Source organism: Chenopodium album, chromosome 6 (genome assembly GCF_948465745.1).
Source record: "Chenopodium album chromosome 6, dcCheAlbu1.1, whole genome shotgun sequence".
Lineage (NCBI taxonomy): Eukaryota > Viridiplantae > Streptophyta > Magnoliopsida > Caryophyllales > Amaranthaceae > Chenopodium > Chenopodium album.
The window spans coordinates 37217326-37239985 of NC_137839.1; the positions used below are offsets into that span (position 1 = coordinate 37217326).

The 22660-nt window shown below is 35.6% G+C and overlaps 2 long non-coding RNA genes across 2 annotated transcripts; both read right to left on the reverse strand.

The window, feature by feature from the left end:
- Positions 1-1350: 1350 nt before the first annotated feature.
- On the reverse strand, positions 1351-16792 carry LOC145636030 (uncharacterized). Its single transcript, XR_014113990.1, has 3 exons — positions 16774-16792; positions 2734-2790; positions 1351-1657 (listed from the first exon to the last, which is right to left on the reverse strand). It is a non-coding gene; the product is annotated as an uncharacterized LOC145636030 (long non-coding RNA).
- On the reverse strand, positions 10141-11654 carry LOC145634831 (uncharacterized). Its single transcript, XR_014113608.1, has 3 exons — positions 11501-11654; positions 10671-11374; positions 10141-10581 (listed from the first exon to the last, which is right to left on the reverse strand). It is a non-coding gene; the product is annotated as an uncharacterized LOC145634831 (long non-coding RNA).
- Positions 16793-22660: the final 5868 nt, after the last annotated feature.

Genomic DNA, 22660 nt, shown 5'->3' on the forward strand with positions numbered 1-22660 from the left:
AGCTCTGAAAATATGATGTCTGTGCTGAAGATAGTTGTTTGCTGTGTGGTGCTAGTATTGAGGACAGACAACATCTGTTCTTTAATTGTAGATACAGTCAAGAGTGTATGCTGAGAATTGCTCATTGGCTCCATATTCCAATTCAGAACTTCTGCATTGATGAGGTTTGGAAGAATTGGCTCAGAGCAGTGAAAGATAAGGTGCATCAGAAGGTGGTCCTGGCAGTTCTGGCTTGTGTTGTTTATCATATCTGGTTTGCTAGGAACACTGCTTTCTGGCAGAAAGCTGTTATTCACCCTTCAAGCCTGTGTAAGGGTATTGGTAGGGTGAGCATGGATAGAGTCAAACAGCTTATAAACAAGAAATGGAGTAGATTGCAGTGCAAGTGGATTCAGGAGTTATGTAGCAGCATCCCAAATTAGTTTCTGTTTTGTGTGTTGTTGTGTTGTTTCTTTTGTGGTTTTCTTTTTATTTACTTCTGATCAGGTTTTGCTTTACTCTCTCTTAGTTGAACCCTTCCTAGAAGGTGGCAACTAAGAAGTTTAAGGCTTGGGGGGGGGGCTGGCCTTTGTGTTAGGCCTGTGTAGCTTTGGAGGTGCCTATTTTAGGCTTGTAAAATTTGTACATTTGTACAGTTTTTTTTGTTAGAAATATACTTGCTTACTTATAAAAAAAAAAAGAACACTCAAAATAAAATTATGCACATAAGGAATAAATTAAATTCTAGCCTATATGCCCTTTCTTTTTCCTACCCAAGCTCACCAACATGTTAATAAAAGCTTTTAACATATAATACTTACCTCAATCCTTGCTTCCTGCAATACATTAAAAAAAATATATATATTTACCCTTAAAAAAATTTTGAATTTAATGAGAAGAGGGCCAAAATTTCGGCCCTATAGAAAATAAATTTCCGACACTAAAAAAAATTCGAGTGTCCCATAAAAAAAATCAGACCAAAATAAAATAAATAAATAATTAAAAAAAAAAAATTTCGGCCCCTTATTTTTTTTATTTAATATATATATATATATATATATATATATATATATATATATATATATATATATATATATATATATATATATATATATATAAAATGAAATCGGAACAATTAACGTTACATAATTAAATTAACACTTGGCCAAGTTTAAATCACAGTAAGAAAAATGTTTTTGAGTTAGTGGTAATTTAAAATCTCAACCTAAGCTCCCAGATACCACTTTGTAACACCCTAGAAATTTCTTTCCTTTAAATATCCATTCTACTCTTTAAAATACGATTTAGGAATATCCAAGACATTACCGCCACCGTGAAAACGGCTAAGGCAATTATTAAAGATACACAGCGGAAGACTCAAAATTAAAAACCGTTTAATCAAGTCAACTCAAAAGTCAACCAAATGAACGTAAAGTTTAAAACCAAACAAACAAAGTCAAATAAAATCAAGCTACAACTTGGAACCATTAAAGGCCCTTATTCAAAACCGTTCCAAAACCAAACCTTTGTGTTAGTCCACATAAAATATGTCATAAATAAATAAAGCATAAAACACATCGTAACCTAATGACAGCTAGCAAGATTCACTCTTCTCTCATGCCCCATCATGATTATGCTTCAATACCTGAAAAGTTTATCTCTACTTGTTTCCACCACTCTCCATTAAAAATGGGTCATCATAGGGCCAAGGTAAAGACATGGCCAAACACACAAACACACACAATCAGAAAAGCTGAGTACATAAGCGTAAATGAAACACACTAACATGCTTTCACCTATCAACACACTTACCTCATTGCACCTGTTTACAAGCACACACATCAATCAACAAAACACAATGACTAGACACTAAATAATTCATTTAGCGTTGATTACGCATCGAACGGGTTTCCTAATATCCTCCCCCAAATAAATTGAGGTTAACTAACACGGGAGCTAACCGTGCCAGCGACAAAACCACTCAAAGGTGGCGGAATTCCTGCACATAATAATAAATAAAAAGGAATATACAGCGTCCTGTACTCCATTAGAAGTTATGGTTAAATATAAAACCCCATAACTCCCCCCATTGTTCATACTCAAGGTATATACGTTCCAAGAGTTTTGTTGCCTAATCTCTTTCACTTTACGTTATTTACCTTTTATTGGACTTGGTGATGACTCTTAAAGCATCATAAAACAATCAACAATAATTATTCAATACACCAAACATACCAAATTAATTCTTGAATAACTAGTGACCACATATTATTTAATGTTGAACCCTTTTTAATTCTACCTCAGTGTCAAAGACACCTTAAACGCATAATGCACCAAAAATCCTATCCCTCGGTGTTAAAAACACCTTAAGTGCACAAAGGCACCATCATACAATTTATTCCTTGTGTACATAGACACTTATATAGCTCATTCCTCATGCTTAAAGCATCAATAAAAATTATTTGAACCATAATAAAATTCCTTTTCAATATTCCAAACATAATTAGACAGTAGTTTAATTAATCATGCCTTCTAACATGGCATAAATAAAAATGTGTTTCAAACACAACATGCCCAAAATATAATTTTCCAATCCATAACCATCACAAATAATTCATGCTTCACAATTCAATCACCAACACCATTAATTCACAATTCCATACATAAACCTTAGCATGATACTACTTGTAATTGGTTGAAATCAAGCCTATCATGATTCTACATCATCAAAATATGCTAAGTACGCGTACGTACCTTGAGTACGATTTTAAAATTGCCACGACTAGTAGAAATTGCTTACTTCAAAGTCTCCTACACATTAAGTTCATAATAGAGTATTAATATCCACTCTAAACAAATTTCCAGCAATATATACTATTTTAAAACCCCTCATAATTTAATTAAAGTAAGCTGAAATTATATTTAAAACACCATAATTAAGTCCCAATTAATGTGTAATTAAAATTTCTTCAAGAAACATAATATTAAGTGTTCTACTTAAAATTCCAGCACTTTATTATAATTAAAACTTGCTGTAATTAAGCTTTAAAACACTTAAAACAAAGGTCTACCCTATTATACATCATAATCCTTCAATAACTCATGAATCAAGAACCTAGGGTTTCAAAAATTGGGGCTTTTTAATTAAAAACCAAATCTGAAAATTAATTAACATAATTACAATAACCAAACATCAAAATTAAATTTCCAAACTCATAATTTACTATTAGATTAAAGCCTAGATTGGATTTGGGTAATAAAGATTTGATTTTTAAAACCTTTTTTTTTCGAATTATGTGGCTGCCGACAGCAGGCTGGCGCCACTGTCGGCTGCTGCCAGCGCCGGTGGTCGCCGCTGCTGCTAGCTGGTGCTGGTGGTCGGCGGCCCACCGGTGGTGGTGGTGCGCAACAAGAAGGGGAAGGGAAGGAGAGAGACAAAGAAAAAGAAAGAAGAAAATAAAGAGAAAAGGGAGAGAAGTTTACCTTGGGTTTTCTCCACTCTGGGCAAAGTTGAATTGCCTCATAAGAGGGATATTTATACCCCTTCTCTATCACCCCTTTTACCCTAAACTTTCCTCCTTTAGTTTTTCCTAATCCCTTCCCTACGAAAACTTGTTAAAAATCATAACTTCTTAAAATAAAACCCCAACTTCTATTAAATAATTAATTAAACAAACTTTCCTTTAGTAAAATATTCCCAACTTACATGGGATAAATAATTAAAACATCATTATTAAAAATGCTAAAATTATTTAAATACCCTTATAAAATACATATTTTAAATAAAATACGTATAAAAATACGGGGTATTACAGTCTACCCCCCTTAAAACAAGTTTCGTCCCGAAACTTGGGAAACGAAATTCAAAACTTTTCCTTTTTATGTATAGTATTGTTGTACTTTTTGTCATTATTTTACTCCTTTGTGTCTCTTTGAGAGCACTAATACTTAAAATACTTAATAGAATTTTTGCAAAAAGCATCAAAAATATGTAAAATATAGGGAAAAAGCGCGAAAATCTAATCGCATTCTACCCCCCTTAAAGAAAACGAGTTACGCCCCCGTAACTCAACATACCTGAAACAGCTCCTGGTATTTCTTTTTCATTTCATCTTCTGCCTCCCAAGTGGCTTCCTCATATTCTTAGTTAGACCAAAGTACTTTCACAATGTTAACGTTCTTATTGCGTGTACTACGCACTTTACTGTCAAGAATCTTGACAGGTCTCTCTTCATAAGTTAAGCTTTGATCTAACTCAATGGTTTCGGGTTGTAGCACATGGGATTTATCAGGAATGTACCTTTGCAGTTGGGACACATGAAATACATCATGTACTTTACTAAGCTCCATATGTAAGGCTAACCTATAAGCTACTTTGCATATTCTTTGTAGTATTTCATATGGACCAATGTATTTTGGACTAAGCTTTCCTTTCTTTCCAAATCTCATCACTCCTTTCATTGGTGACACCTTCAACAACACTTTATCACCAATTTTGAACTCTTCTTCCCTTCGCTTCGAGTCTGCATAGCTCTTTTGGAAATCTTGAGCTGCTTGAATTTTAGCTTAAATTTCCCTTACTTGTTTAATTGTATCTTCAATCATTTGAGGCCCTAGGATCATAGTTTCACTAATGTCGTTCCAACAAATTAGACTACGACATTTCCTCCCATACAAAGCCTCAAATGGTGCCATTCCTATGCTTGCATGGTAACTATTATTGTAGGAAAATTCAATTAAATCCAAACTATCTTCCCAACCTCCCTGGAAGTCTATTACACAAGCTCTTAACATGTCCTCCAAGGTTTGAATGGTTCTCTCAGTTTGCCCATCTGTGGCAGGGTGAAATGCCGTACTCATCTTAAGTATTGTACCAAAATTTTCTTGTACACTTTTCCAGAATTTTGAGAGAAACCTGGAATCTCTGTCAGATACAATGTCTTTTAGAACCCCATGTAACCTCACAACATGTTTGATGTAAGCTTTCGCAAGTTGCTCCATCTTCCAAGTTTCTTTCATTGGTATAAACACTGCTGATTTCGTAAGTCTATCCACCACTACCCAAATGGTATCATTTCCACCCTTTGACTTAGGTAGGCAAGTCACAAAATCCATTGAAATGCAATCCCACTTCCATCCTGGAATTTCTAATGACTGCACCGTCCCTTGAGGCCTCCTGTGCTCTATCTTCACCTTTTGACATGTTAAACACTTTGCCAAAAACTCAACAACCTCATTTTTCATTCTAGGCCACCAAAGCATCTTCTTCAAATCCTTATATAGCTTGTCTCCTCCCGGGTGTACAGAGTAAGGTGTATTATGGCCTTCTTCCATCAACTTTCTCTTCACTTCCTCACATTTCTGTGGTACGCACCATCGATCTTTGTACCTCAAACTCCCATCTTCGTGAATCTTGAAGTCTATAGTCTTTCCCTGCTTAATTTTCTCGCGAATCCTATCCAACTTTACATCTCCCTCTTGGTTGGCTCAAATCTCGTCAAATATTGTTGGTTGGATGCTTAGACTCGCAAGAATACCCGCTGGTACTCCCCATTCTACAACCTCTAGATTCAGTTTCATCATTTCTCTACATAATTCATTAGCCACTACTAACGAGTTGATTCCATGACTAGTTTTACGACTTAGAGCGTCCGCAACCACATTCGCTTTCCCTTCGTGGTATTGTATGTCTAAATCATAATCTGTCGTATACTCTAACCATCTCCGTTGACGAGAGTTCAAGTCCTTTTGGGTGAAAATGTACTTTAAGCTTTTATGATATGTGTAAATTCTATATTTCACTCCATACAAATAATGGCGCCAAATTTTTAGTGCAAAAATGATTGCAGCTAATTCCAAATCATGGGTTGGATAGCTAATTCCAAATCACCTTCCCGTTTTGCATAAGCACGCACCCTAAACCATTCTTTGATGCATCGCTGTACACATAATACAGTCCACTATCATCCGGGAGTGTAAGTACTGGTGCTGTAATTAGTTTTTGTTTCAAGAGTTGGAACGCTTCTTCACATTTATCGTCACACTCAAACTTCTTGTCCTTCTTCATCAAGGTGGTCATAGATTTAGCAATCTTGGAAAAATCTTTGACAAAACGTCTATAATACCCTGCTAAACCTAAGAAACTTCGCACATCAGATACCGTCTTGGGTGTAGGCCAACTCTTAACAGCTTCTAATTTGGTTGGATCTACCTCTACTCCGTCTTTGGACACGAAATGTCCCAAGAAGGCTACCTTTTCCAACCAAAACTCACACTTAGAGAATTTTGCGTAGAGGTGGTTTTCTCTTAGTGTTTGCAGAATTGCCCTTAGGTGTTCTGCGTGCTCTTCCTTACTCTTTGAGTACACCAGTATGTCATCTATGAACACAACTACAAACTTATCCATAAATTGATGAAATACCCTATTCATCAAATCCATAAAGATTGCTGGAGCATTAGTCAATCCAAAGGCATAATTGTAAACTCGTAGTGTCCATATCTTGTCCTAAATGCAGTTTTTGGAATGTGTTCGTCGGCAATCCTCAATTGGTGATACCCAGATCTCAAGTCGATCTTTGAAAACACTGTGGCACCCTTTAGTTGGTCAAACAAATCATCGATTCTTGGTAAGGGATACTTATTCTTTATGGTTACTTTATTTAGTTCCCTGTAGTCAATGCACAACCTCATACTTCCATCCTTCTTTTTCACGAATAGAACTGGTGCTCCCCAAGAAGAAGCACTTGGTCTAATGTATCCCTTGTCCAATAAATCTTGCAATTGCTCCTTTAATTCACTCATTTCTGCAGGTGCCATTCGATATGGTGCCTTGGATATTGGGGCGGTTCCGGGGACTAAATCTATGGTAAAGTCGATTGCCCTCTTAGGTGGCATTCTAGGGATCTCTTCCGGAAATACATTCAGGAATTCGTTGACTACTTCTATATCTTCTGGATTTGTCACTTGTTCATGGTTCATATTCCTAACACTACAGAAATATACTAGATGTCCCTTCTTCATGTATTTTTCTAATTTTAGCACTGATATTACCCTTGGGCACTTCGTTTTACCATTCATCCAGTAAGTCACTGATTCATTTCCGCTTGTGACCATCTTCACTTTCTGTGATCTACAACTAATCTCAGCATTATACTTACTCAGCCAGTCCATTCCCAGAATAAGATCAAAGTCGCTCAGCCTAAACTCAATAAGTTCATACGGGAATATCTTTCCTTCTATTTCTAAAGGCACATTTCTAAAAGTTTTGGTACATTTCACTATACCACCTGTCGGAATGGTTATGGGTAAATCTACTACCTCTACTATCTTTAAACAGTCTTTAAGTTTTGAAACAACACCCTTAGAAACAAAAGAAAAAGTTGCACCAGAATCAAACAATACTTTAACAGGAATAGAGTTAACAGAAAAAGTACCAGTGATAACATCTTTCGTTGCATCCGCCTCATGCTTACTCAGAACATTTAGTTTCCCTGCAGTTCCACCCTTCTGTTGGCTATTCCCACTTGTGGTGTTACTGTTCTTTGCCCCATTCTGTTGCACTCCCTTGTTCCCAGTAAAGTTATTATTGTTCCCTTGGAAATTTCTCTGGTTTCCTCATGAATTATTGTTGTTTTGCCTGTTCCCATTGCTATTCTTAGAGAAACACTCATATCTACTACTTGGAAAGTAGTAGAATGTTCTATCGCTCCCGCCGTTACATTCATAGTAATTTTACCAAGAGCTTGACGACGAGTGTTGTCTTAGGCTCTTATTCCTTGCGTTGACGGGGTTATGTCTTCATCCCTTATGCCTAGCGTCCTCGCAGTTCTAAGTGGACAGACGTTAATGGCTGATCCATTGTCTACAGGAGTAACAGGGACGTTCATTCTCTTGCAAACCACTGTGAGGTTTAATGCCTTGTAGTGTTTGTCACCTTTTGGGGGTAAATCCTTGTCAGAAAAGGTGATCAAATTGATGGGACTAGGGAGATCACTCGTGAGGAAGTTAGCCAACCCCTCAAGAGTGGTGTCAGAATCTATCCCTATTTTGTCCAAGGCATTCATTACAACCAACCTATGTTCTCGAGATGTGGCCAGAAGTTTCCATACGTTCATTTCAACTTTTGTTTTCTTGAACTGTTTGACGATGTCATTATCTTCAATGATAGGTATGGGAACTTGTTGTTTGTTTGGCATGGGTTGTGTCAAAACGGGAGGTTGCATTCTCTCGGATCTTGTGAGGACGTCTATTGATGAATCTTGTTCAACCCAAAAGTCATCCATGGCATATGACACCGAAGGTGGAGGTCTTACCATGTCTTTTAAGTAGACGTCTTCTTCGTCACTGTCCCAAACTCCATTGTCCTCTTCTTGTGGAACTTGGACTAGCTTCTTATCATCAATCATTTTGTGAATTAAATCCTTGAATTTAAAACAGTTTTCAATAGTGTGACCCCCTGATTGATGATATTGACAGTAATATCTATCTGTCCTTTTCAATGATTCAAATGGTCTTGGTTCGAGAGGTTTGATCTCGCCACTCTCGGAGAGCATTTTGAACATTTGTATATATGGGATCCCAATCGGAGTGTAGATTCTATTACTCTTCTTGGGTTTTTCGGTGACTTGTAAAGCAAAATATTTTGCCTCATAAGTCGTTCCTATGGGTGTGAGATCTCTCTTAGGTTCATTTTTCGGGAGTGGAACCTCATCATACTTCTTTTGAAGTTCCTTTATAACCTAGAGAGTTTTCACGTAGCAAGTGAGATCCTTCCATCATAGACAATGTAAGCGATTGTATGTCCTCTTTACTTGCTAGTTCTGGAAGGTTATCCATGGCGTCGAAAAAGATCTCCTCCTCTTCTTCGATGGCATGGATTTCCTTAACAGGTTTGATGAGAGACGAGGGATCAACCTTGTTTTCCTCATTAGAGATGGCCAAGGAGTGAGCGAGAGGCGCATTATCAATACTTGGCTTTTTACTGGCAGGGGGCAATGGCAGCTTGTTGTTGTCGATTAAGTCCTGGTTAGCTTCTTTAAGGTTCCAACAGTTCTCAGTAAGATGGCCCCTACCTTGGTGATACTTGCAATGTGCATTGGGGTTCCAGTTAGCCAACCTTTTTTCAAATGGTGGGTCCCCGAACGGTCCAATAGGAGTTATAAGAACTTTTGCATTTAATCGGTCAAATGTGGTGTCATAACTCATGCCAATAGGAGTAAAGTTCCTCCTAAATGGTTTCTTTTGTCCTTGATTATTCATAGCAAGGACTTCAACTAGGTTAAAAGTGCTAACATTGTTTGAGTGAGTAGTTTTGGAAGAAGAAGGATTGTCGTTCTTCTTGCCTTTCCAGCCACTGTTGGAGTTATTGTTGGCAGCTTTCAACTTAGCCAGGTCGTCTTCAATATTGATTCCAATGTCGTAGACGGCCTTGAAGGTATGGAGATTATTCTGATATTTGAGATGCTTGGAGTATTTTTCTTGAAGGTTTTTGATGAATAACCTTACGGACTCTTTTTCACTTGGCACCTCAATCATCTTAGCTGAGGTTTATCTCCATTTGTTAAAGAAGGAGGTGAAGCCTTCATTCTCCTTCTGCTTGAGGATTTCAAGTTCCCTATAGTCAGTCTCAACTTGAATGTTGCATTTGTATCTGTCAACGAAAGCATTTGCTATGGACTCCCAGGTGGAGGTTTTTTCTTTTTCGAGAGAAACACTACAACAAATTAACCTTTGTGCCACGAGTAAAATCGTGGCATGAGTTTCAAATTCCCGTGGCTATGTAATTTAGCCACGGGAATTATGAAATTAACTCTTGTGGCACAAGAGGCCGTGGCTAGGATTTTGCCACGGGAAAACGGATGTCGTGGCAAATTTAAATTTTTAAACCACGAGTATTCACGTGGCAAATAAATTTAATTGCCACAAATATTAATGTGGCTAACAAATTATTTGCCACAAATTCTACCGTGGCTAATAAACATTGTTGCCACATATATTATCATGCCTAATTAACTAGTTTGCAACAAATACTACCTTGGTAAATAATCGATGTTGCAATAAATATTACCGTGGCTACTTACACTATTACAAAAAAAGCAATAAGGCACCGATTTTGCATTTTTTCACCCAAATTGATCAACAGACATAATGCACATATACCATAAAAATTGAGATATTTTCATTAACTGCTTTTAAATATACATTGTTCATCCAAAAAAAATAAATTAATGTTCCAGCAGTAGCAGCAGCAGCGCCCAACTACAGCAAGAGTGGCAAACCCTGGAGCTTTTAAAACACCTTGCTTGTTCCAACCGCCCTGGAGCCACCTCTACTTCTTATAAGATTGCATAACTATTCCAATGCTTTGGCATATGGTAATAGAGCAACATGAGCATCAAAGATTCCAACACATCCACAAGAACATTCGTTCTTCCACCTCTCATAAGGACAACCTGTCAATCCCAAGAAAATATTTTGATTTGTTACTGATTTGAAAGCACATACTATGGATTTCCCATTTGAGCACTGGCAAGCCTCCTTGGATGAAAGAGATCATATTAAGAACAAGGTGGTGTTGTGGAGTCACAGTTGCTACTGCAGTCCCTGATAATTTTATAAGGAGCAAGATTAATAGATTGATTTCAGAAAGAAAGTTAGAAAATTAGTTAAATAATTGAAAAGGATAAACTTACATTCATCACATGATTCAACAAACTTGATATCAAAACTTTTAATTTAGGAAGTCTATGTTACCTCCCCGATCAAATATACCCACATCAGGATATGTATGGACCTGTTAATAAACAGAAACTCGAGTTCCTTATCTTATTAGTAGTCATAAGTTCACATCCTTCTAAATTAACTTGTTCCTAATCAAACAATTTCATTTAAAGGAGTCGGATTTACTAAAAGCTCAAATAATCAATCTTACAAGTCACAACTTGGCATATGTTGCATTGGAAAGGATAATGGTGATTGTCAATATTCAACCAATCAACCTTCACAATAGTTAAGTTTGTTTCAGAGCAAATTATATCAAACAAAGGTAAAAAAAAAAAATTCACAAATTGTAAAATGTGAAGGCATCAATTCTACCTTCAACTACTCATCAACAACCACTTATATCACAAATGACCAGAATTTATAATCAAATGCAGATAGACATAACAAATATCCATCAACCAAATTAAGGAAACATAGCTAATTTGATTATAAAAAAATCACAAAATTAAAACGTAAAAATGTAATTTGATCACCAAACAGAGATCAAAGATTATGATTTAATAACTTAAATTTTAACCAAGGTGATATAAATTGAAAGGATACATTCTGCTCCCCACATGTCACTGATGCTAATAAGATCAGTATCAGATAGCAATCAGTAATCTGCATCATTCTGTGACCAAACAACAAGGATTAATTTATTAGCTACTATCCAGCCTATGTAAAAGTAAACTTAAGAATATATACAAGTATATCTTCAAAAACATTTAATATATAAAAGTTCTCAAATAAAACTAACTTAAATTGACAATCAATAAGCTCGAAGTTTGAACTTATATGAACTTCAGATATGATCTTCATGATTCCACTTAAGTCATGAGGGGCCCTGCCATCTGAGCTCATCTTGTGGGCTTCTTGTCCATGCACTTCTATTTGATTGTCACTGGTTTCATTCTCTGCCATGGCATTTGAAAAATCATTACAATCTAAGGTACTTGGTAGGCTTTGTAGTGTCTTTGCACTATTTGTCTTCTTAACCTTCTCCTCAAATTGACAAAAGATAGACAAAAGAGAAAAAACTAAAAAGAAAACCATTTCAAAGTTGATTGCATTAAGGTTACATAAGACAGAAGAAAACAAACATGGAAAGGGAAGGAGAGAGGAGGCCTAAATGAAACAAAAAGCAGAGACCTCACTTTGCGTTCCTCTTAAGTAAAACTTAGAAACTTAAAAGTCACAAGCTGACAGTCTTTTACTAGTAATATCTCTCTTTTTTGCATGCAAAGTAATAACAATGGCAAAATTACAAAGTCTATAAAGTGACAAAGAAGATGACAGGAGCTCTAGCTAGCCTATACTTAAGTAAGTTAGTTGCATGAATTGTATGCTACAACATAGTAATTTAATACGCTTAGATTGTATAAATTAATCCATACACGAACTGAGAAAGTACCTTAAAAAAAACACCAAATTAATAGAAAAAAAATAAGGAATTTCACCTTTAAAAAAGTTTCACAAGTTCAATCACGAATAATGGAACTAAATTGAAATTAAATTAAGAAGAAAAAAAACTTAAAAACAAATTGTTCCAAAGGTAGCAAATCAATAGAAATGAATAAAATTCAAGAGTAGTTTCACCTAATTACTCAGGAAAATATAGAATTTCGGGGGGAATAGGATTCATCGAAATTAAACTGCTAACCAATTTTCATCAGTTCCTAAGAAATCAAAGCATTTAACACAAATAATTAGACCAAAAAGCCAAAAAATAACGTAAAGCTAAATGAACCAGAAACCCTAACCTCGAATTTCAGATTTAAGGCTCGAAACCGTTGTTGCTTGAATTATTGCATGAAAAACCCTAAAAATTAGCTCGAAATTAGGTCTGTATTTTTCGATTTTGCTCGAATTAAGGCGGATATTTTCGATCTTGAGGAAATTTCATTCGCATTTTACCTTATTAATCGCAAAACTTCCAGGACTTGCAGCCGATCGACGAGGAAGATATGTCAAAGGCCATGAAATGGAGAAAGGCAGGGAGGTGAGGAAGCCGTGGAGGTAATGAGGAAGATTGAGTCATGGAGAACCTGAAAAATTTTTTAGATAACAGAGATGAAGCAGGTGGGGTATTGCCGTATAACTACTTCGTATTTTTGAGAGGAAAGTGACGATTCTGACGAAGCAGGTGGGGTATTGCCGTATAACTAGGTTTTTTTGTTTTTTATTTTATTTTTAATCTTTTTTATGAAATAGGTGGGTATTACTATTGTGGGGCGTTTGGGTAAGAATGAATGACAAAAGTTATATGAAAAATAATAATACTCCATACTACCTAGATTTCTGACTATGTGCAACAAATAAAAGGGTATTTGTCAAATATAAAATATTCATTGTTGCACACAATAAAAAAATAAAAGGTAGCACTACTAACCAAAGCATCGGTCAAATGAAAATCGGTACCAGTGAGTTTCTGGGCACTGATTTTCATTTAATCGATACCTCTATTTATGCCTTAATTCGGTTATCACCACAGTTTTTATTGTTTTTATTTTTTTGTGGGTCTACACATCCATTAAAAATCAATGTCTTTCTCTTGTAGTCTTTTGTTTTCTACTGTTAGTGTAATACTATAGCAACAAAATCGAGTTCAGTAACTATAAACAATAAGGGCCTGATCTCTTACGTTGAAATTCAGTTCAGTTCAGCTCAGTTCAGCTCAGTTCAGTTCAATTCAGTTCAGCTCCTAATTTCCTTCTCTTATAAAATATTCAATTCAGTTCAGTTCAGTTTAGTTCAGTTCAGTTCAGTTTAGTCAATGAGAACAGACCATAAGTGTATGCTTGTCATTGGAAAATTATTACCTCGAACACTAGTGTAAAGTTTTCCACCAGAAAAAAACTACTCGTGGCACAAAAATAAAGTTTGCCACGGGAAAAGAGTCACTCGTGGCACAAACGTAAAGTTTGCCACAGGAAAAATGCTACTCGTGGCACAAGTGTGAATTTGCCACGCGAAATAAAATACCCGTGGCATAAATTATTCTTCTTATTTAGATTTTATATCATACTTCATTTTTCCCGTGGCTAGATGAAATTATGCCACGAATTTGGAGTTCTCGTGGCATAATTCGTGGCACAAGTGATGATTTGTTGTAGTGAAAAGAACCATTACTGGCAAACGGTTTCGAGAGATAGTGAGAACAGAGAGGGGAACACCTTCTTGTCGATACCCTTAATACTCATTATTGTTTCGAAGGCTCTTTAATGAAAATAAGGGTTATCGGTTGCCTTGAATTTTGGTATGTCGTTGGCATTGAACTTCTGCGGAAGAAGATCTTTGTCCACCGAGACCCCTTGTGAGCTAATCCCTTGAAACTTGTAGTCGCTTGATAGCTTGCTCAGACTCTCTTGCACGAGGTCCATCTGTTATTGTTTTACGGGATCATCGATCTTGAGGGTTAGGATCTTTAGTGCCTCAGTCACGGTAACCAGTTGGTTTATGAGCTCATTGACTTCTTCCTGTGTTGCCATTGTTGTCCTAGCCTTCCTCTTACCAGGGATGGGTTTTTCAAAAAGTTGGACTTGTACGAAAAGATTGTCTTTGATTAACCGCCCTTCCTTTCTTGCCCACGCGCTGTAATTTAAACCGTTTTTGCTTTAATTACTTGATTCAAATCAACCTTGACTTTACGGTTTTAAAGAGGAAAAAATAAAAAAAAATAGGTGCATATTTTTTGCAACAACAAGGTTTATATTTTTTAGGAACCAAGTATAGTATTTAAATTGGAGGATTAATATCCGACTTACCCCCCTAAAAAAATGACGGAAAAACGCGCATACAAGACTTTCTTAGACATGGTCAAAGTATGTGTATTGGTGTGTGCGTTGAGTGTAAGTGACATGTTTGGACTTTTGTGTAAGACCATGGGAATTGGTGCCTAGACTCAATTAATGACTTAACAAGGTATTATTAACAGTAAAATTTAACCGAACTACTTAGCAAACTGGTTAATTAGACGCATAGTGATGACTCGAGCAATAATCCGAACTGTCGTCAAAACGACACGACTGTCGCCTCTCTTTGCAGTGTAGCGCCAGACGACAGAACTGTCGCCAGACGCTACACTCCACAGAGTGGCGCTACAGTTCAAACTTCGGCGCCATTGCTGGAGCGTCGATCTGAAACTGTTTTCGGTATTATTGATCAACAGGAGTATGCCTAAAGTGGTACTAAGTCAGTTCTGGTTAAAATATTAGACTTTATTTACTCAGATTAATTAATTAATTAATTAGTTAGGCAAAGTTCTTTTTGTCATTAATTTTATTTAATCTTAGCACAAGTCAAACAAACAGTTAGGAAAAACATAAACCATATGCACAACAAATAATGCACAATTAGTCAAGTAGGCACGATATGATGCAATGAGTTTGCAACCTAACCATGGCTCTAGTTCTCTAAAGTTCGGGATATGGGTTAGTCAATAGAGGGTCCATGGTTAATTGTCCGGATGCACCGCGCGGAAGCCTAACCGTGAAGGGTTGGCGCGAGTGGATGGGACACCGCGAATTTTTTTTTTAAAAAAAATTGCTTCCATGGTTTGGTGAATTTAACATTCTCGGATGTATACTTTGTTGCTCAGAGCGTTCAATCAGGTTGATGGAGCATGAATTCCCAGAGGGTTATGTCCATATGTAGAACACATATGGGTTTTAGAAAAGTGAGAAAAACTCAATCAGGAAGTAGGATCGAGCGAACAATGCTAAAAACTGGTCGAAATTAGAACGCATATTTCTGGCTCGGTATTGGAAGAATTTGGCGCCAGTAAACAGAGGTTGGCGCCGGCTTTTGGCTTTAGCACCTGGCAACAGGGTTGTCGTCTGGCGCTAAAGTCAATGTATCGGCGCTAATTTCTGTTCGCTGACGCTAATTCCTACATGCCTCAACAGCTTTCTGTGCTCGATAAAATTTTCCAGTTTCGCGCAGTGTTATTTCGATCCTAGTTGTGAAAGATATTTCTCAAATTTCCTACGTGTAAAAATCTTATGTTTTAACTCATTATAGATGGTCTTTTCAATGAGATCTTTTTTATGCATATGACAATAATGTTAATCAAAATTACGCACATGAAATACTTAAAACGTTTCGAGTCTCATCCACTCATTCTAAATCATTGCCGAAATAAATTTCCGGAATTAAAATAGAAATCCTCCCCAGTGGAGTCGCCAAAAACTGTAGGAAATATTTCAAGCGTTATCCCTAGCTTGAACCCCACTGTGATCATACACTAAAGTACGGCGACGTCCAAAGGGAAAGAAGAAAGAGCAAAAGAGTCGCCAACAAGTTTTTTAGGAACTTGTAAACCGTTCACGAGGTAAAGGTTACACCCCTTAACGATCCAAGAGATCGTCAACTCCAATAGGTCTTGAACCATGACTGGTAATTCGGGGATGAAGGTACAAATCCAACCTAAAAGAGATTGAACCTGCCCTAATAATAGACCTCTACTTTATTCTGATCGTATTCACGTGCGCTTTCTGACTAACATGCAATCAATAGGATTAACCCTAAACCTGTTTATTTATGTTGGTTGAATATTAATGCACAAATAAACTATTAATGGCGATCACTTGAATTATAATCAAATTAACCCTAACAAGATTATTGATTATCTTATTAAGCGTTATTACAAGTACAAATTCCCCTTAAACATGCATTAAAGGCATGATCAAGCAATAACAATAAATATCAAGCAACATAATAATAATCAAAATAATAATTAAAATAATCATAAAAATAATCATGATCATGTTAAAGAATAATAATAGTAAGATCCTAGGCATGATACTAACAAGATTAATAACAAATTCTGGCATGTCACTAAACAATAAAAATCAAAGCTTTAATCCTAACATGATACTAACAATCATAAATATTAGGAAGAACACAAAAGGTATCATACTTTTAATCATACTTGATATTAAAGTTACCCTAGACATGATACTAGGAATCATAATAACAACCTAAGCATGATTTCTACATCATAATAACAATAAAAACCATTAAAGCACTTACTTGGATGCCTCGTACCTCTTTCTAATAACAAAATACACGTGTTAGTAACTTCAAGGAAAATAATAAAACAAACAATTAAATTAAATAATTGAAAGAGAAATTTGGGACCAAACCCTCAGAAATTAAACCTTTCACGTCTAGGGCGAAGGCAACTTCGAATATGGCTAGGTGTGTCTAGGTCTTGTGAATGCGGAATTTTGTATTTTTAGAAAAGGCTAGTTTAGAAAAGAGAGGGAGAGAGTAATAAAGAATTTCTTGATGAGAGTTGGTGAGAATTGTTGAATGAAAACGGAGTTTTTAGAAGGCTATTTATAGAGAAAATCAGCCAAAAAGATAAAAAAAATTGAAACAGAGTTCTGACGTGCAAAACGAGGTTAGCGCCAGACGCTAATGCTGGCGTTTGACACTAACTTAATTATTGACGCGTTTTCTAAAATATGATAGAAATGGTCGTACAGGAGGATAAAATCGTATTTTCCTCAAAAACATTCTTTTATTCTGATTAAAAATCTAAAAAGTCAACAAAAGGTCAATTTATCAATGTTAATTGAATTAGGAATGAAAAGAACCTTCTATAAGAATCTAGAAGACTAAAACCATTCCTAATTGCATTAGCAATGATAAATCCATATTAGGCCTCCTCTAGATCATTGGGCCGCATATAAGGCTCAAACCAGGCCCAGTTCAATAATTTGGCCATAACTTCCTCAATATTCATCGGAATTGGGCTTATAATATATCGTTGGAAAGCTCTTTTCAAGCCCTATCCAGCTACACTACTATTGGACCCATATCACGGACCAACCAAACTGGATTGGCTGTTTTCTTAAAATAGGTTTTCAAAAAACAGAGAGAAAAGAAAAGAAATTAAAACTATCCGCAACACTAAACTTTCCACACTTTCACTTCATTCGATTATGATTCGACGTGAAAGGTACTCATCATTGGGTTTGGTTTTGGGGAGACACAAATGGGTGTCTACAGCAGCTCTTCCGTGACTATGAGTTTGCAAGCCATATTAGGAATAACTGAATGCTTATGTCTCGACATAGAGAGTCAACAGAACTTTATCCTCGAGGATTGAATAAAAAAAAAAAATTGGCTGAACTATGCAATGAATCAGGTCAACCCACCCATACAAGCAATTCAGGTTTATGAGAGTAAAAAGGAATAACAAGGCAGGGGACAAGTTCAGCCAGCAACAACAATTAAGGAAACATGACAAAATCTTTTAATGAAGCATTATAGAATAAAGAGTGTGGTGAATGAGTAACATTTTTATGTAATTTTGTGTGTATTGAGTAGGGTAGTTAAAAGTAGTCTTAAGCTGCCATTTTGGTGACTTGTTGCATCAAGCTATAACTTGTAATTGCTACTTTCATAAATCTATCAATGTTGCAAGCTTTCACTTAAATTATAATTCCACCATTGAAATTTTACAATCAGTTTTCCTAGTCGATCTACAGCAAACTACTTGCAGAAAGATTATATGAAAGTATGACCAATGAGGGCATGTATAAATATTTCCTATTACAGGGCATCTGGCTTGCTAGGAGTAGGAAAATATTCAAGGGCCTATGTTAAAATCCTGCGATTGCTCTTGTTGAAATTAACGACATGGCAAGAGATTCTAAAGAGTAGGAAGATAAAAGAGAAGCACTAGGGAGGCGGTTAGATAGACAAGACTTGGAGCTCGGATGGCTACAACCAAGACCAGTCCCATACACCCTCCCTACCATACCATCTCCACCTACTTCCCCTGCAACCATCAAACCTCCTGCCGCCCTCCCATAACCCCCTCCCAACATAATCTTCTAAACTGCCCACCAGTTGACACCCACAGTAACAAAAAATATAGCCTTCGAGCATAATAACACAGATGACAACAGTACTAAAGATAGAGCTATATGTATCACATACGAAGTATTAAACAATGATATGACACACATGAACTATGATTTATTCAACAAAAGGAACACAGTACACAGAAAAAGAGATGGAGTAAATTGCATACACGATGCATTCAAAAACCCAAAAGAATCTATTGTTTATTTAATATTAATGAGTAATCATGCTACAAAAGTACTTAAGAATAAGGACTTTAAGTAGCAGCATGAAAATTAATTATTTAGCCCAAAAGAAATTAAAAATTACACGGAGTTCGAATAACTAATTAATTGCTATAAAGTAATCTGTTTTGCCTTTATAACGCTCTTACATTAGACATTGAGGTAATTACTAACTATTTAGGATTTAGCCCAAATAACAATTAAAAAAATACGAGGTATTATATACTGGAAAAAACACAGCGCATGCAAATATATCAGAAAATTGAAAAGATTTCACAACAAAAAAAAAATCCAAAAAATGTTGTTAAGTACTTCAAAATTTTGAATTAGTTAAATTAAATCAGTTAAGCTGCCATACCAAAAAAATCAACATTAAAGAACACATCGAAATATAAGCAAAAATTTGCAAAAGGAAAATTACAATTGGAGTATGTATAATTTTATTTGAGCATAGCAATTCGAATTTTTAATTCTGCTAGTTAAAGTCCTTATTCTTAACTACTTTTGTAGCATGATTACTCAGTAATATTAAATAAACAATAGATTCATTTGGGTTTTTGAATGCATCGTGTATGCAATTTACTCCATCTCTTTTTCTGTGTATTGTGTTCCTTTTGTTGAATAAGTCATAGTTCATATGATACTAAATTCAATTGTTACCATATTCCAATTGAAATAAATAGCCATTAACATTGTTTTAATTCTTTAAAGTACGAAATAATAAGAAAACCGAACAATTAACCCATCTTACCTTGGAACTTTTACAACGGAATTGATATCACGATTCAAAGGTGTGGAATTGCGTTTTAAATCTTGAATCTGGTCACGAACGGTTGTGAATCACAAATTGGCGGAATTGATATCACAATCTGGTCACAAAAGGAATTGATATCACGATTCAAGGGTATCGTGATTTTGAGAGGAATATTTTTTTTTTTTAACTAAATTGGCGGAACCAATTTATTTTCGTATTAAACGCTTAATTTTTTTTTTGTTTTTTTTTGGGCAAAAGTGGGATTAATCGCCTAATCTATCCATGACTCCATGTTGGGATTTGTGAGTCTTACTTTTATTTTTAAGTGCCCAATTCTTTTTTTTTTATTTTTTTTTTAAATAATGCTCAATTCTTATTTTTAATTAGACATGTTCACATGCATGATGTATGACTATTCATAATGTAATAATGATATAAAAAATAAATGGATTTTTCTACGTTATAACCCTTTAACTTTTCGTTTTATACGATGTGCCCCCTCTTTTTGAGAAATCTACACTATAACCTTAAAATACATTTAGTTTCCCACACGGTAACCTTACCGTTATCTTGCCGTTAACAAATTTCGTTAGTGAGGCCCACTCATCACTAAATAGTATTTTTTATCGATTTGCGTGTTGAAAATAGCTTCGTTAAAGGTTTTAGGGGCTATTTAGTCTCTAAAGGATCCAAATTGAGCTCAGATTTAGGAAAAAAATAACATAAATGCCTCGTTTTGCGTATTAACTACGTAAACACGCAAATTGAGACATTTCTTAATATGCAAAACGAGTCATTTATGTTATTTTTTGGTTAAATCTGAGCTCAATTTGGATCCTTTAAGGACCAAAATAGCCCCTAAAAATTTAATGGAACCATTTTCAACGAACAAATCGATAAAAAAATATATTATTTAGCAGTGAGTGGATCCCACTAACGGAATTTGTTAACGGCAAGATAACGACAAGGTTACCATGTAGAAACTAAATGTATTTTGAGGTTATAGTGTAGATTTCTCAAAAAGGGGGGTACATTGTAGAAAACGGAAAGTTAGAGGGTTATAATGTAGAAAAACCCAAAATAAATTTATATGTGTTACAAAATAATAATGTATGCCCATTATAGCTTGTAATTATCTCTTTTATGACCACCTTAAGTATGGTCTTAATAGCATCCTTGTAACCCTCCTTTGTCATTAGTCCACATTAACCCTCTCATGAATGGACTCTTCATTGTCCATATAAGTTACAATGTTCACATCTTGTATATATATAGATGGTCATGAAATGGATGAAGATAGACAATACAATTCCCATCTACATCTCTCTCTAATCTTCTCCCTTTTCCCCTTATTTTATAAAAATATGATAACTTTTGAGAATTATAATCTAATACTTCCTATGTTTTTTTTGTTGACACCTTTCTGTTATCACACTTGTCAACGCATGTTTTTAACAATTTTATTCTAAAATTCTATCCAAATCAAATGTAAATTAACTTTTTTTATCTTATGAAGTCTATTTATTTAGAGGGTTACTAAATCAGTCAAGGGTAACTATAAGTAACTTCTAACCGACTGAGTAACCCTTGAATAAGTAACCCCTAATCGCCCGAATAACCCCTAAATAAGTAACCCCTAATTGACTGAGTAACCCTCAATAACCCCATAATAAGTAACCCCGAAATATAAAATTTTGTGATATTATAAATATCAATAAGTTAAGGGTTTTTCTAAGCTATGCCCCTAAGGTATTCGAGTTTCTAGAGTGTACCCATGCTTTTTCAAGTTTCTAAGCTGTGCCCTTCAACTCCTTATCAATACTAAAATGTACCCTTATTAGTTGTTTAAATGTTATTTGAGAGTGTGATTTCGTGGCTTCAGTTTTCATTTTTAGGGTTGCGGTGGCTAAGATTTCTTTCTCCTACCATTTCCCTACCTTTTATCATCTTTATATTAAATTTATAGTTAACTTTAGGTGACGTGGAAGTCCCAAGGAGGGTACCATTCATCAATGGTAATAAGTTGAGGGGCACAACTTAGAAACTTGAAAAAGCATGGGTACACCTTAGAAACTCGAATACCTTAGGGGTATAGCTTAGAAAAACCCAAAAATTAAATTATGACAATTGATTAGTGGATTGCTAAACACCACCGTCCAAAATGATCACCACCGCCAAAATTTGGTGTGAGTGGACAACCATGCCATTACTATATAACCACCTATTTTTCCTCCATGGTAAACCAACCACCCCTTCCGATCGGCGACAACCACCACTACCTTGACCGACGACCCATCATTTCCCCTCAATGACAAGCCACCACCTTCCCTCGCCGGCGGAAAAGTGGTGTTTTTTTTAATTTCCGCCAATAGCGGTAACCGGAGCCCGAAACCGGTTACAGGGCATGGTTGTCGATTCACACTAAATGTCGGCGATTTTGATCATTATTGCTGGCGGTATTTAACACCCCCCCATTGATTATTGATAAAAGATTAATTGTGTTAACTTCGGACAAGTACACACAGTACTACCCAGTATATAAATAGAATCTATATTATTGAATATTGATTAATGGGGCAAATACTAAAATAGTTCACAACAAAAAATACCACATTATCATGTAACTAGAGCTGACAATACAAGTGTTTGGGTCGAGTTTGGAATGTGGGTTACATGTGACTGACGTAAGACCATGTTAATTACATTACGAATTTACGAGAGTGAGATATATATAGCTCAAGTGGTTAGAGCTCCACTCTTAATGTCAACAGATCTTGGGATCGATTGTGGCCAACAAGAACTATTTGTATTAGAACATTTAGAAGTATAATTATGTTATCTTACATTTAACAATCAAGTAAATAGACATTGAAATATAAACTTTACATGGGAAAGTTAAATTTGCACAAATATTGTTGCAATTGGAAGGAATTTTGATTAAAAAATTAATATTAATGCTATTTGAAAAAAGCCAATGGGACTATTAATTTGGGATTAAAAATAGGTCATAAGGGACTATCATAGTATCATTTAGGGACGGAGGGAGTATGACTTATGGAAAATT